Raw genomic sequence first — 16,782 nt, forward strand, 5'->3', positions numbered from 1 at the left:
AGACCCTGGTATAGGGTCTGTTCCAGGAATCACCTAGGGTCGATTCTGTAAATCACCCAAGGTCGATTCCAGGAATTTCCATTAGGCACCCGGGCTAGGGTTGATTATGAGAATCACATAGGGTCGATTTTGGGAATTCCCTAGGTTTGATTCTAGGAGTAACCTAGGGATGATTCTGAGAATCACCCTGGGTAGATTCCAAGAATCTCCCTTACGTACCTAGGATGAAAGGCTGATTTAGGGAATCGACTAGGGTCGATTTTAGGAATCGCACCCATGCGTTTAGAGCTACGGTTGATTCCAGTAACTTCCTAGGGTCGATTTTGGCAATCACTCTTAGGCCACGAGACTTGTAAGGGGTGGGTGAGGCACCCCTACCCAAGCCTATGGCATAATTTCCTGGGGTAGCTAAGGCTCTTAGGTGGTGGGCCTGGGCAAGGGCGCATGAGACACCATATCCCATGCTCAGCTCTTAGGGGCCTTAGGCACTTAGGGCTGACTCGGGGAATCACATTAGGTTGATTCCATGAATCACCGATTATTGATTTCGGGAATTCCCTAGGGTCAATTCCATGTATTTCCTTGGTTCTTGAGTCTAGGAATTTCCAAAGGTTGATTTCGGGAACTTCCCAAGGTTGATTCTGAGAATCGTGCAAGGTCAATTACCGGAATCACTCATGGTATCGATTTTGGGCCCAAGGCTAGGGTCGATTCTAAGAATCACCCTTGGGTACTTATGGCCAGGGTCAATTCCAGGAAACGTCGAGGGTCAATTATAGGAATCACCAAGGGTCAATGGAAGGGTGTCGTCCTTAGGCGCCCATGTCTAGGGTCGATTATGAGAATCGCCCTTGGGCACCCAAGATCGATTCTAGGAATCACCCTGGGTCAATTATGGGAATCTTTGTAGGACAATTCCTGGAAATGTATAGGCTCAATTTTTGGGAATCGCCCAAGGTCAATTGATGGAATTCTGAATGGTCGATTATGGAAATCACCCGTGGTTGCCTAGAACCACAATCGATTTCGGGAATCACCCCTGGAAGCCAAGGTCCACTAGGTCCAAAATTAGGTGGGGGATAGCAAGGTACCCTTGTCTAGGACTGTGACCTAAGGGCCCAGGGCACCCAGGGTTGATTTCTGGAACCAAACCTAGGTGCCTAGGGTTGATTCTGAGAATCATCCAGGGTCTATTTGGGGAATCACGCACAACTGAGTTCAGGAATTTCCCAAGGTCAATTATAGGAACCATCCAAGGCCACTTCTAGGAATTGTCGCAGGGTGCCCAAGGTTAAGGTCAATTCTGGGAATCACCTAGAGTCAATTTTGGGAATCGCCCATGGTCGATTATGGGTATTTCCTAGGGTATCAATTTCAGTAATCACTTAGGGCTTATTCTAGGAATCACTCCTATGCACCTAGCGTTGATTCCACAAATCACTGAGGATCACCCCTAGGCACCAAGGGCTAGGGTCGTTCTCGAGAATCACCTAGGATTAATTCTGATAATCGCTTAGGTTCGATTCTAGGAACCGCCAAGGGTCAATTTTGGGAGTCGCTCAGGGTCTATTTCGAGAATCACCCCTAGGAATTCAGGGCAAGGTCAATTCCAGGTATCTCCCCTAGCCGGCCAGGACTGTGGTCAATTCTAGGACTCACCCTTCCCTAGACCTAGGTTTGAGGGTCCTTGAGCACCCATGACCAATTTTAGGAATAAATCCTAGGCACCCAAAACCCCTAGGTTGCAAGCCTGGGTAAGGCACCCCCATTGAGGCACACAACATTGGATGCTCATGGCCACTAGACCGCGAGCCTGGGCACAAGAGGGTGAGATTTGTAGACATCAATGATCCATCATAAGAAGAAAGTGACTAAATGAAAGCACAAAATATTATGGAAGAAGACAATATTGAAACTCTAGAAGATAATGAGAATGGATTATATGATGTTATTGATTAAATTTGAGTTATGCTTACAAATCAAGCTTATTTTTTGGAACTATTCAATAGTTATACTTGTAATGTTTTGACTTTGAGAGTTTATGAGAATAATAAGTATTCAATGATTGTTGTTATTTGTTTAATATTTGTATTATGTGATTTTCACTTTAATTTTTATATGAATTACTCTTTATTGAAAAAAACTATGATTATTATTATTTTTTGACATAATATTCATAAAAATTGCAATTTAAAAAAAATAAAAAATTGTTAACATTTTCCCATCAAAATCGTTTATTTGACATGTCATTTTTAGCAATAAAGTCAAAATGTGTATATTTTGTTATTATCAATAATTGGTCTTATTCAATAAGTATAAGAAGGAAATAACCCCACTAGCGTGTGGGATACCAACCCTAACCACTTGAAGCGGGAGGACTAAGTCCTCAATGAATGTTCTATTAAATGCTTATCCTATCCAAATAATTTTGGAACTCGCTTTCTTTTGGAACCATTGTTAGATTGTAAAATTTTCAACTTTAGTTGATGACTATTCTAGACCCTTTGTAGCTTCACATTTTTTTTATTTAGTTGATTAGTGGAACTTTCTAAACAATATTTATAACTTGAACCTACATGCATCCTGTAATTCTGATGAAATCCAAAGGAATTGGGAGGTCTTAGCCCAAGAAGTTGAGCACACGCAACCAAATCCCAATGACCCCCAATGGAAAGAAAGGTTCAGGCCTTGATCCTATTGTCAAAGGTGCACATTCTAAATATGACGAGGTACTCTCCTAATGTGCACATTTATATGTGTTTTAATTTAATGATATGATATCGAAAATCTCCTGGTGATCTAAAAATAGGAGAACAACACTCCTCGATAAAAACTAATTGTCCTTTGACACTTTGCAAGTTAAAACAAAATGGGTATTTAACGATAAAATGAGCTTCACAGCCTCTTCAAAGATGATGAGTTAAGTTTTCACATGAAGATCAAAGAGAAAAAATTCATATGAAACTTAAGATGATAAATATGAAGAGAAGAAACCAACATTTTCATAACGAAGTTCACCTATGTTAGGGTACGTCTCTGGGCCCTGATCCAGTGACTAGGCTTACTATATTGATTTCAATAGAAAATGAGTACATCACAAATTATTGACACAAGAATGACGTGTTTATCCTACACAGAAAAATTCTCCTGCAAAGAATTCTCACTCAAAAATATGACTCCCTACAACAAGTCATGATGGTTATAAAACCCTCCTCCCACTTTTAACTAAGCTAACTGGTCCATAGGGGTAAATGTGTGATGAAATGTTACTATGATATGGTTCAAATCCCCAAATATATTTAAGGAAGTGGAAACAACAAGTTAAGGCCAATTTGACCTTCCTCAAGAGCTACAAAACCTTCTAGAGATAACCAACCCTTCTTGGTGCCCAACCCCTAAGACAACTTGAGGTTTTATTGATCTAGATAGCCAGGCTCTCTGATTACCAGCCATGCATGCCACTGAGACCCTGTAGTTTCTCCCACAACAAGGAATGCATGCGACTGTGGACATTTTTGGGCAGTGCTGTGCTAGTGAGCCTAGATTTTGCGCCACTTTTTTACGGCCAACACTGAAGCCACTACCCAAAACTTCATGGAACTTATAGAGTTGATAAATAACATTGAAACAAGGCTACTAATGCAAAAAACTTGAACAAGGACTTGATTTGACCCCTACTAGCCATGACAGGTATTTCGTCAAACATATTATAAATATGAAACTTACAGGTCATAACAACGTATCTAAACATAGGAGTCTCATACTAATCTAGGAATCATTAAGGAGGACTGATATCTCCATACAATAGTTGCAGGTCATTTATTCATTGTTTTTTCATTTGCTAACCAGAACCTGATGATAGCCATACATCACGATTATCATAAAAGATGCTCATAACCATAAAATAGCCAGATATATATATCGATGATGAAACAACTACTAAATCTGTATAATTGTAAGAAAATTTGCTAATGAAAATACCAAAGGAAAATGATATCTCATTAACATATACAAATTCAACCAAGTCATGGGACTTCCATGTACCACTCGATCATAGATTGGGCTGAATCGAATCTCTCCTTTCGCCAACCACCCTCATGCCATATTCCAAACAGAATGTGGTATGCCAAAAAATAAATTAAAACCAAACTAGGGCTTGCAGAGGCCAAACTACCTCCACCCTCAACCAATGATTCCACTTAACGATCGAACCTCACTAACCATCACGATATTATTCTCTACCCAATATGTCTAGGGCTCTAGAGCATTTGTTCCAACCAAGGCTTCTAGGACTAGTAACTCAGGCCACAATTATTGTTAGGCTCTAGAGCGTTTGTCCAACCAGGGCTTCTAGGACTAGTAATTCAACCCACCAAGGGCTATAGAGGATTTTTCCAACCAAGGCTTCCAGGACTAGTAACTCAACCCAATATGTTATAGGACTTCTAGAGAGTTTGTCCAATGAATGCTCTAAGAAGGGGTAACTCAACCCACAACAATAAGGAACATGAGAACAAAATAGAAAACAAAAGGAAAGAAACACACAACACCATGGCTATCCAGGAAATAGTAAGGCTAGAAAAAAACATTTTCAATCCACGCAACCCTTTATGATAATGAATGATGATAACCATGAAAACACATGCATGTACCATGCATATCGAAAATAGCAGAGAAATCATACATGAAACTCAATACCTACAAGAGAAACCTATTGTAGTTGTTGATCTCGATGTCCTCTTGCACTTTCTTTCTTTTCCTTTGCCTCCTAGCTTCGAACCCGAAGTATGCCACTCTCCTCCAAGAGTGCTCCATGAAAATTCTAAGTGTCCAATAGCATTAGAGAGAGAAATAGAAGAGAGACCTCTAAGCTACAATTGATGAAAAGATTGAACTAGAAAAAGTCCAGGAACTGATCCTCAGAAGCCTTTTTATCATTGAGGCCTCTATTTTCTTCATTTTCCATTTTTTTCATAAATAAAATGCCAATTAATTCCTCATGTCTTTCCAAAGCCTTTTCCAATTTCCATAGCCATTGATTAATCACAAGTGATCTTCATTAATATGCTTTTCCCAAAATTCAACTTGGAATACATGTCCAACAACCTTGGTTATTATTCTTCCTTTATTAACTTTATTACATGGATTTTTGACCAGGCTTGTTACAAAACCCTCCCCCTTCAAGGAACACTCTCCTTAGTGTTCAATGACACCTACAACTAGCAAGACTACTGAAAAGAAACACATACTTCCCCTGGAGCTTTATAACTTAGCTTGTTGCAGTATTTAGAGTGATCCAACCTGTTGAGATGCAAACCAACATAACAAAAATGACAATCATAACGACATGAAAAACATACCTCTTGTTGGAGCTTTTCAACGTAGCTCATGGTTATATATATATATATATATATATATATATATATATATATACCAAAACATTCGCTCAACTAGCAAATAGAGAAGGATACATAGCCTGCATTTGATTTGCCATCTCCCATGTAGCTTCATCTCAGATATGCATGATCGATTTCCTTTTTCAGCAAAAAAACCATTGTTTCCAAGATTTATAGAATCTTGTAATAGTTACAGGTTGAGTTGTAGCATGTTTATTTTGATCTACATTGTAGTAGAAATTGGCTTTAAGACGAGGACTTAAATTTTTTCACACATCTAGTCTCTTTCCCCTTACTTCTTAAGTCTTCACCAACAACGACATCATCATTGGTATTATATTTAACTGCAAATATCCTGATTTTACTTTGAAAAAAATTTAGCAGTCATGCTCAACATATGTGGTTTTATCGTTACACTATTTTATATGCATGTTCATCTCACCATGAATAAGGTGACTTGAGGTAATCTTGTCCTAATATTTTCAATTTATTGTATATAAGGGAAATTCATATTAAAAGCAAGCATTATAAGTTTGTTTTTGTCTTCATTTGTTGTTTTGAAACATTGTGATCTGTAGCTTTGTTCTGATGAAGACCTATATTATAATATCCTACATTTTCCCCTTGTGATAAGAATGTGTGTTAATTGGCCTTGTGCATTTGCAAAAGAGTAATAAAGATGTCTAAGTTTATCCCTTATGGTATCCACGAGGGACCTTTACTATTTCGTAAGTTTGGTATAAGCTTTCTTAGGAACATCAACCTTGGATCAGGCTTATATTTGTTAGTTTTGGGTTGGGATTTGGTTTTTCCTCATATGGGATGTTCAAGGTTGATGTTTGGTGGTTTTAGGCTGAGATTTGGTGTTTCCTCATATTTGATGTTGGGTTTGATTTTCTTAAAGGATCCATGTTAATTAACTAAGGGAAAAGGGAAATGTAATAAACTGAAAAATAAATATTTTTGTTATTTTTTTACAATGTAAAAAAATTTAAGATAGAAAAAAAGGTGAAATCGAATTATAATACATACATGAAACTAATTGATAACCACATCCCATAGTCAATGGTTAATTTCTCCTTCTTACTCTTAAATTTTCTTAATCACTCTTAAAATTTAATATTTAAAAAACAAAAATTAAATATTTGTCTTTAATATTGTAAAAATTAATAAATTAACCTCCATTTATCGTACACCCGCATAACAACCACTGAAATAGCAATTATTTTGGTCTCTTCCATTTAATGCCGCTGCATGTCAATGTTGGTGTACATTGACATATATATACGCGAATGGTGCGCACATATATATTGCATGCCCGCGATTAGGAGGAGATCATGCAGTTAACAACTGGGAGACCAACATGCGAATAGGCGGTAGACAAGTTGTTAACAAGTGATAGAGTTCTGTTGAGTTCAATTTTTAATTCTTAGAGTTCAGTTTTTTTAATAGTGTAACATTAACCAATTGAATCAATCAAAGAGTTCAGTTTTTTTTTTTTTTTTAAAAAGCTAAAGTTAGCTGTGAGTCGTGTGAGAGAGCAGGTATTGTTTTGAGTCTTTATAATCGTGTGCCCTTACCCAATCGAATCAAGCAATTTCCCAAATGATTTCCGAGCTCTCTCAGCGAGATCTGCAACCCTCCGTTGAAACCAATGGCAGCTTTTCAGAGAGAAGCCGCTAGAATAACGCAAGGCAACGCATCTTGGAATTATTTATGAATAATTCTGCATATAAAGATGCTCGATGGTTTTACGTCCCTATCAATAATTCTGTTCTGACCGTACCAGAGAGAGAATTATTGATATACCGTAAATACATCGAATATCTCTATGTCAAACTCCCGCTGGTAATGGGTTCTTAGACTCGAAAAGTTCGATCATGGAAAGTAAGTTGGAAAATAATTCTTCAACATTAATTTCTAAACCATATCTTTTCGTTTTCATTATCGGTATCTCATTTTTAGCGGTTGAACGATGAAGCATTGACTATGAATCACTAAGCTACTCACTAATCCACTCCACCGATCAATATAAAGCTAAATTTATATAAAGGTTATCATAGTCGTGAAATAATTTTTGATCTCGACCTATATTTGGTGGCAGACAAAACGTGGGAACATTGGGACATTCTGCAACAGAGATGCCGATCGGAGGGCGGGAGTGGTATTGTGGGACACCATTTGATGCGTAGAATGAGAACTTATGAGAAGAAAATCGTATATATATATATATATATATATCAATTTATCAAAAATATTTATTGAAAACTAATAAACTAATATAGAATTTAATACCATCTTTTTCTTCTTAAGTAAACTAAAACGGTAGAGAATGTAATTTTTTTTTTACTTTAAACTGAAGCAATTTCCTAAAAAAATCACTCTCATAGTTATAATTATTAATAAGTAAATTTATTAGGATAGAACTCAAATTAATCACTTCACATGACACAAATAAATAATGAGAAAAAACATAGAAATTATAAATTAAAATAACTACTATACAAACCATTTATTAAAAAGGAATGCATATTAATTATTATATTATATCGTGACATAAATGAAATTCAACTTCCACATTTTATAAATTTATTCAACTTCAGTGCTTCTGACCGTCAAGACAATCCATGTGAAGACAAATTGTGATTAATGCAAGGGAAGGATGCGCAGTACTGATTATAATTTAGAACACACGTCTAGAGAGCTAAAGAGCAGCGTTGGAAGGCTTTCATTACCACGTGGAGGCTCCAGACATCAAAGAAACCATGAATCTACATTTTGCTGTGAATGCCAACTTTTTAACGTGATTATTTTTAAATAATCATTCTTCAACATACTTAATGCAGCGCCTATCTAATTATAATAGGCATCCGGCCTACCAAACAATCTAATCTTTGTAGCAGGGAGTTGGGTTTCGTTTCCTCCGTCAAATCCATTTCGATAAACTGTACCAAAAAATTTCATAATTAATTTGTACTTATAAAATTTCACAAAGTAAATGAAATTAGAGTATCTCAACCACACTCTAAATGTCTAATTTGTACTTGTAAAATTTCACAAAGTAAATGAAATTAGAGTATCTCAACCACACTCTAAGCGTTATATTTAAAGCCAACAATCTTACCTTTTACCTATTAAATTTCACCAAATAATTTTCAATCGCATTTCAAACTAACTTATTTTCCATCACATTTGGTAAATTTTATAGTGGTAAATAATAGCTATTGTTATTCTGAATGATTTGCTAAGATTTTTATTACCACTATCTCAGTGCAATGGTGACCTTGGATTATATGGCAATGGGTATTCGTCCTTTTGCCCTTCAATCACATTTCAAATTAACTTATTTTCCATCACATTTGGTAAATCTTATAGTGGTAAATAATAGTTATTGTTATTCTAAATGATTTGCTAAAATTTTTACTACCACTATGTCAGAGTCATGGTGATCTTGGATTATATGGCAAGGGGTATTTATCCTTTGTCCCTTCATTTTCTATGTTTCTTTTTTCACCACTAAGGTCCTCCCTCTTGAGACAAGGAGGAGGGTTCAATTCCATCCTTGGCTTCCCATCTTGCACATGTGTTCCTTTTGACATGTTTAATGTATTTGGTCTCTGTCTATCTAGAGATTTATGCTCCGCGTGGCAAGATCTAACAAGAAGCAAAGGTATTATGCAGGTTTTCCTCTCCTATATTAATTGGGGTTCAACTAGTACATTTCCACCATTGTAATGATATGATATGCCCTAATTTCGTTTTCTTTGTAGGTTATGTGAGGATTAACCTTACCATGACAAAAAAGATACCATATTCACATATATCCTAATCTTATGAGCTTCTATTTCCACAATTTCATGGGTTTCAAATTTTCAACAAAGCCCTCATCCCCTATGTACAAAACCCCTAATTTAACCTCCTTTGTTCATACTTTTTCTTTTTCATTATATTTAATAAGAGCTACATCTCTAACTTGTTTCACTATGATCATGTCAGTAACAAGGAAATGGACAATTTCCTCCTTATGCTCACTCAAGTACTTTCAAGTAATTTTGTTTCCTTCCCTCGCTAATAATTTGTTCACAATTGATCTCTTTGGGAAGAAATTTTCACCTTTGTTGTATAGCATTCTACTAAAAACAACGATTGTTTTCTTTGTTCCAAAGTCTCTAGTTCAAAACCCTTTGCAGCTTCTTAGAGGATTGCAATGGTGCTCATTTTTATAGCTCGGGCTTAGAACCGTGTCCTGGGTTGGGCCATCTCATTTGATCCTAATGTTGGGGTTTAATGCTTATGAGGGTTTCTAAGGTATTATCTAGCTTTTTTATTCTGAAGGTTTTAAACCCTACCATTGTATAACAAAGTAGTGTTAAAGGGTAGACCATTCCTTTGTTTATTCTCGTATGTTATTCATTTGCTTAATTTTGAAAAAACATCTATTATGGTAATGATTTATTTTTCAGATAATCCATGGACCTCATGGTGGCCTTTTTTCTTAGGTATAATTTTCTTGGTGCGTCCTTACTGTGTAATAATTCTAGTTTCCACATTAAGACAATCTTGTTAGCTTATTAACATGCCTAAGTTGATTTGATATAGGTATATACTATTCTTGACCTAGTTTTAGTCGGTCTATTTAAAATGCTATGTTGTTAAAATGAGATTTAACTCCTAGTGACCTTGCCTTACAACTTGGAAACCCCTTCTTTGGTCGAGTTCTATTTTTAAATTCTAGTTTTTAGATCCCATTTTGGATATTGTTCATTGTAAAATTTAGGCTTTTAGGAACATGCTTGGCATGGATTTTATAATTCTTTGATTGGGGGTTCTCTCAATGAACACTTATGTTTATGGTATTTACATCATTAGCAAGTTGGATAATGGCAACTTTCCCTTTATACTGAACTATTTCTTTTATTAAATATCTAATGGAAATTCACATTGTACCAGTTCTCAAAATTTCAAGCTTTTTCTTTGGTTGCTCATAACCTTTTGTTTAATAATTATTTCACTATCTCGTCAAATGACTAGGATAAGACCATGAATTTTTGGTTATCTATATCTATATATATATATAATCAATTCTCAAAATTTCAAGCTTTCTTCCTGCTAGTAACCTTTTGTTGTATATCGAGATACTCCCTTCTATTGCATGTTAACTCGCATTGTTCTTATCGTTCAATTTTAATAAAAAATTTGATTTCATTATGCAATAGCCTCTTTAATGCATGATGTAATTACCATCCTAGCCTTTCTACAATTAACAAGATAACACCATTACTAAATTAGAAGTACCCCATTATGCTTTTCCATCCATCATCCACAAGGTCATGAGGAAAAAAATTATGATCATTCACATTGCTATTGGGAGTGCATTAAATCTACATGGACTTTCATTAAACCTTCCATGATGGAAGAATTAACCTTCCTTATTATTGCATTACTGCTTAATAAAGTTAATATTCAATTTAACATTTGGTTCAATTCATAGTGATGAATATGGATACAGACTAGATATAGATGCTCCTTGGGGTATTTATGAATTACTTAGGACTAGATTTTGTATGGTAAAATAGTTGTAATAGAACCAATACACTTTTTAGTATTTTGTTTACATTTATGCTCTACTAGGGTAGAGGTTAAATCCTACTCCCAATTTTCCTGATTGACATAGGATTGGCTATAGCAGTAGATTATAGAAACTCGTCTCTTATTACATTTTTAACTTAATTAGTTATAAGTTTAAATAGATCTTTGTAAACAAGAGTATGTTTATGGCCAGAAAAATACAAGATGATGAATGCACATGAAAAGAAATAGTAACCTACAATCTCATTGATTATCTCGAACATATTTGTTAAAAACATCAAAGGGGGGACATAATCTGAATCCTTTAGGCAAGGTGATTTACAGAAGTCATGTGAAGTAAACCATAAACTGGTGAATTATAGCATTCAATTCTTGAAATGCTGAGCAACTTGGCGTTACACAACATTTTGTTACATTAGGAAAATAACCATTAGTCTGGATATTTTTCTATCCATGAAAGTGTTCCAAGGCATCCCCCGGCAAGGATAAAACCTAAACACACCCAAAGAGAATGAAATTCTTGGATCTCAACACTAAAAACCCGGTTTTAGATTTCCTATGCAGTTTCCTAGTTAGTTTTTTAGCATATGCAGAATAGACCATTAGAAGATGCACAAAAGTACGATTTGTATTACACTGTGGTCTTTGCACATGAATAAATGCAAGTAAAAAAAAAATTTAATGTCTAGAAGCTTTGTTAGTTGAATATTTCCCAACTAACAGTTTTGAATTGATGATTACTCAAGCCAGATCCATCCGATTATGGAGCTAATTCCCTCTCTTTGAGGATCCCCTATCACACCATTTGTGGATCTCATCCCTTAGGAAGAGTATCCCAAACCTCCTCTTCTTGGCCTATAAATCAAACACATGCCAAAGGATTATGGAGGACCATTGAAGGTAGGCTTATGTTGCATAAATAGGACTATATTTTTTCATCCAAGGATAAGGTTGGAGATCTTGGAAGAGGCTTGTAACATCAAGTCATCATGGGAAGAGGCTTGTCACATCAAGGAATTAAGGTTGTAAGAGTGAAATAAGGAAAAAAATTAGGAATACTAATTGTAGAGTACAAGACAAGACATGGCATGAAGAGGAGTGATTTTCGAGTGTATGGGAGCCCTTAAGACAATGACCACAAGATCATAAATTTATCGAGACCTCAGATATGACCAAATATCATTAGAGTACAAATAATGGCTGGGAGATAACACTGTAGCAAGAAAGTTGAATCTCCATATACAAAACTTTAAAGGATGTACTTTAAAGGATGTTACCTCCCTTCTGCCTCTAACAAAAACGAAGCGAAAATGGTTTCAAGTTTTCTAAAATGAAGTTACGTTTTTTTCTCGTTATTTAGCGTATAGGAAACGATATGATATAAGAAAATCAGTGATATTGATTTCACAATCTGTCACAATACTTTCTTTTGAAAATGATAATGTTGTATTCAATTTTTATAAATACAACCATCCGTACATGTCAGAAATGATCTCTAACATCAATCTACTCTTAGAGTGATTGTATCTAGTGAATGTTGTAATATCCTTTATGAACATATGAGACTCAACAATGAACTTAAAGAGACAAAGAATAGGTTCTTTTCTGGCGCTGTAATGTTCGATACTTGGAGTCTTTACTCTACTAAAACAAATGTTATTTATTTACCCAAAAAAAAACAATTTCATTGATGCACCTAAGAAAGTAGTTTGGTATGGTTGTTATTTATTTATCAAAGGAAAAAAAAAGATCGTTGACGCACCTCAACAAGTAGGTTGGTCGAGCTGCATTGACCAAATGTTCATGTTCGTATACAAAAGAGCTGTCTGATGCAAGTTATGAGATGAAAAATTTAATGGATTGCTAACTAGAGAAATGTATTTTGATTGTAAATGTGTATCCACTATGTTTTTTTCATTAGCAATGAACATTTTAATTCTAAATCTTGTGCATTATTACCCACGCTGCATTGGATTTACTTAAACGATTGCTGTTTAATAGATGTTATTGACTAACCTTTCCACCTATAGACGATTGTATGGTCTCTCCTAACATCGTTTCAATAACTTCTCCTATTGACGTCTCAAAGTAAAAAAATGCAGTCCCTTTTCATAGAATAGTTTGTAGGTAGACACCCCTAATACAAGAAACCCGCCTTCCATTTGTGCAGGACCAAAAAGCCACCTTTTCCCAGAAAAAAATTATGAATTTTGATATTACTGTATCGCAATGTACAAGGAAAATTCAACTTTATTTTGAAACCCATTTAAATTCATTGTTGTAACTAAAATTCATTAAAAAAAAAAAAAAAAACAAGACAAAACATTAGGGACTAAAACAAGAATCATGATCATAAAAATACCAAAACATTAGGTTAAGTCACGAGTTTTGTAATAATGGTGAAAGCATTTATGTTAAATAGAATTTAAGTTGTGGTATTGGGTACTGTATGGGCATTATTTAATAATTGAAACTATGGTAGAATTGCTAATGAATTATTTAGAAATATTATAATTTATGATTATGTGAAACTCCTTTCAAAGAGTAGAAAAAAATCCATTTGTAGTTTGAAGTAGAGTACATATTTTTTTTTACATTGAAGGTCTAAAGATGGATTTCTCGTTTTACTGTCCTATGATTTATTTAGTTTGGTTTTCTTTCTCCATCATTAGTTGTACAATTGTTACAACATTAGGGAATTATGGAGTGCCGGTGAGAATGCATGGATATGAATTTAAGAAGGCAAGTGGCATGGCATATGAATTTAAGAAGGCAAGTGGCATGGCTCCTTGTGCTCGGTGAGGCCTCGTTAAAAAGCCACCTAAATTGTTAAGGTTTCTCATTTCAACTTCATTTGTATCCAATTCAACCATGGAGGTTTGACTTAAATAATCTAATTTGTATTTTGCTTTCATTGATTTCATTGTTATATGATATTTTCCTTGCCATCATGCACTATTGTTGTCTTTAACGCCCGGTATAGGAAATTTTGAGCTTTTGTTGCAGACATGGTGGCTATAATTAATTAGCTTTGATGCTTATTGATAATCCTTAATTCAAATTAAGGTGCATACACAATATAGTAGTGGCCTTGAGTGTTAGAGGTGTGCTAAATTTTGGAGCAAATAGAAAAAATCTTGCCACATATGTAAAATTTTACCATGGTTTGTTTACAGACTATTGAAGATGATATGTATAGTTTGAGCCTTATTGTTGGACCAAATACTCCAAATTCAAGTGGCTAAACTGCTACATTTATAATTCATTTTCATTTTTTCCTTATTTTTTATCAAAAAAGAAGTTTTGTAGCACAATATGGAAGAAAAAGTGGTCCATATCCCAAAAAATTGGTACCTTTTAGTCCTTGGATAAATTCTATAGCAGCTGTTGTAGATGACCATAGCTAAAAATATACACCTTTTTCTATGAAATGGAAAATCTCTTTGAGGGATTTGGATTTCATGTAGGTTGTCATCATTAAGAAATTAGCTTTATTTCCCTTTACTTGAGAATTAAACAAAAAAATCCCTTTCCATTGCTCCATTGGAACCTTTGCCTAGTCTATATGTTTTTACATTCTTTACATTGACATATAATCTCCTACCTAGAATTTCCTTGAAAACTTGTTGTGATATTCTTGGGATTGGCATTGACTAAGTGTTGTATTTAATTACTAACATCTGAAAATGGATACTATGTGCAACACCGACACACAAAATTCAGTCTTATGCTCTCATAGTAGGAATTGATGCAATGCTAAATTCATCTTATGCGATATCCATTCTGACCGCCAAAACTTTGAAGCTTTTAAAAATACTATTATTTAGGATATCAATCTTGTTTGTGGATACTCATACAACTTTGTACATGGTGCTATATCTCTAAGATTCCTATTAGAAACTAAATAGAGTTTAGATGCAATTGAGTTCATCGTAGTTATGGAGAGTTAAATTTGATCCAATTCCAATGGGAATTCAATGAATTGTTATGAAAGAGGTAGATCAAACATAGGTATATTTTATAATTTCAACATGTTTGAGTTGAATTGGTACATGTTGATGGTATTTTGGAGTCCATAGCAAATGTTTTCTAGAATTTTTCCTTTGATTGAAGGAAATATCCTCTTAAGATAAGATAGTTGATCCTTTTATAGAAATCGATAGTGCTTTTACATATTTATGAGTGTTTCTCTTTTTTGTGGCTAAAGGTTCTTGTAGTGGAATTTAACCTCAATGACAATGTTTAAGTATGTTTTTATAGTTCTAAGAGTTGATGAGAATGGATAAGGTACCTTCTCAATTCTCAATTTCTCAATTAATATATTTAAATAGTCATTTCTATTTTCATATGTGGAAATCACAAGATTTATTTTTATAATATAGGGATTAAGATTGTCACCTCTACAATTATGTCTTTGTTGTACATAGGGAATTTTATCGTATGTCGTCCTAGTATCACACAAGGATTTCTAGTTCTTTGCAGTCTGCCTAATCCTAAAGATTCATTCATGTGGAACTTTTGCATTGTGTTATCTAATATTTAGAAATTCCAAAGTTAGTCTAAGTCACGTAGCCAACAAGGATATCTTAACTTACAACTTTAATGATTTCCCTTTAGATAAGGAATGGATCAAGGTTGAAAAGTCTGCTTGAAAAATGTAGACTTCTTAGCACTTTGTCGCTTATTGTTGGTCTAGTTGGCATATGCATGTGAGGTATGGTCAGTCCTACCATTTATGATATGCTATGATCATTTGATATGTTTTTATGACCTATGAATAATTATATTTACTTTGCATAAAATACACTGATGCTATGGAGTTTTTCCACACGCATTTTCTAAAACAAAAAACTTATGCTACCGTCTATTTTTTTCTGCAGTGTTAGGTCTCAAACTCTTAATTTCACACCATGAATGTAACACATTTTTACACTTAAAAATACCTTTATATGTTTCCATAAAAATCAACGTTGAGGGAACCCTCTACACCTTGTATATGCCAGAACCCCAATATGTTATCTTATGATGGTGCTTGAAATAGTCAGAAGTAATTATCACTGCATTTAAGTTTCTCTTAATTTATTGTGTCGACATAAATGATACTATATAAAGTATATTTTTAAACTACACGAGAGTTATAAGGCATGCAAATTGTAAACGCTTGTTGAAAAATACATATTCAATGAAGTTTGTGGTATACGAAACCCAACCAAGAAAGGTGGGGGTGAACTAACGGTCAAGCAAACAAATAAATTAATAAAAAAATTGACCCTCAAGATACAAACCATGGAATTTGTAATTTTAAATGTACTATCAACCATGGACTGATGAAATACTTGGGTTTCCAAAGGTAAATTTCACCCTGCCTGAGGTAAGAATATTGGCTTTGTTTCACAAAATGTTATCTCCCAATTTCGTAACCAATGAGTCAATTATAAAGCCACTAAACATTTTCATGCATTTATATATTCACTTTTCCCCTTACATTTTCGTAGAAGATGCTTGAATTGAAGCTACGCATATAGGGAAATCATTTTCTTCTATTCATGAGCATCCAAGGGACTAATCATGAAATATTCTCTTGGTAACATAGTTGTAATCTACGTTTCATTGTATTTCATTTCGCATTAGTAATCCCCTTTTAGAAGTGAACCCTATTGGTGATAGAAAGGCAATATCATACGCTTACAAGGGTCCAGCTTCATCAAAGATTCAAGGGTTTACCCTGTAGAGTTATTGTGATAAAGGTTGGCATGCCCTGGAATTAACAGCGCTTCTGATAACAATTTTTTGGAAT

This window comes from Pinus tabuliformis, chromosome 3_2, assembly GCF_031772625.1.
Source record: "Pinus tabuliformis cultivar Carrire ecotype Pingquan chromosome 3_2, CPIR1, whole genome shotgun sequence".
Taxonomy (NCBI): domain Eukaryota; kingdom Viridiplantae; phylum Streptophyta; class Pinopsida; order Pinales; family Pinaceae; genus Pinus; species Pinus tabuliformis.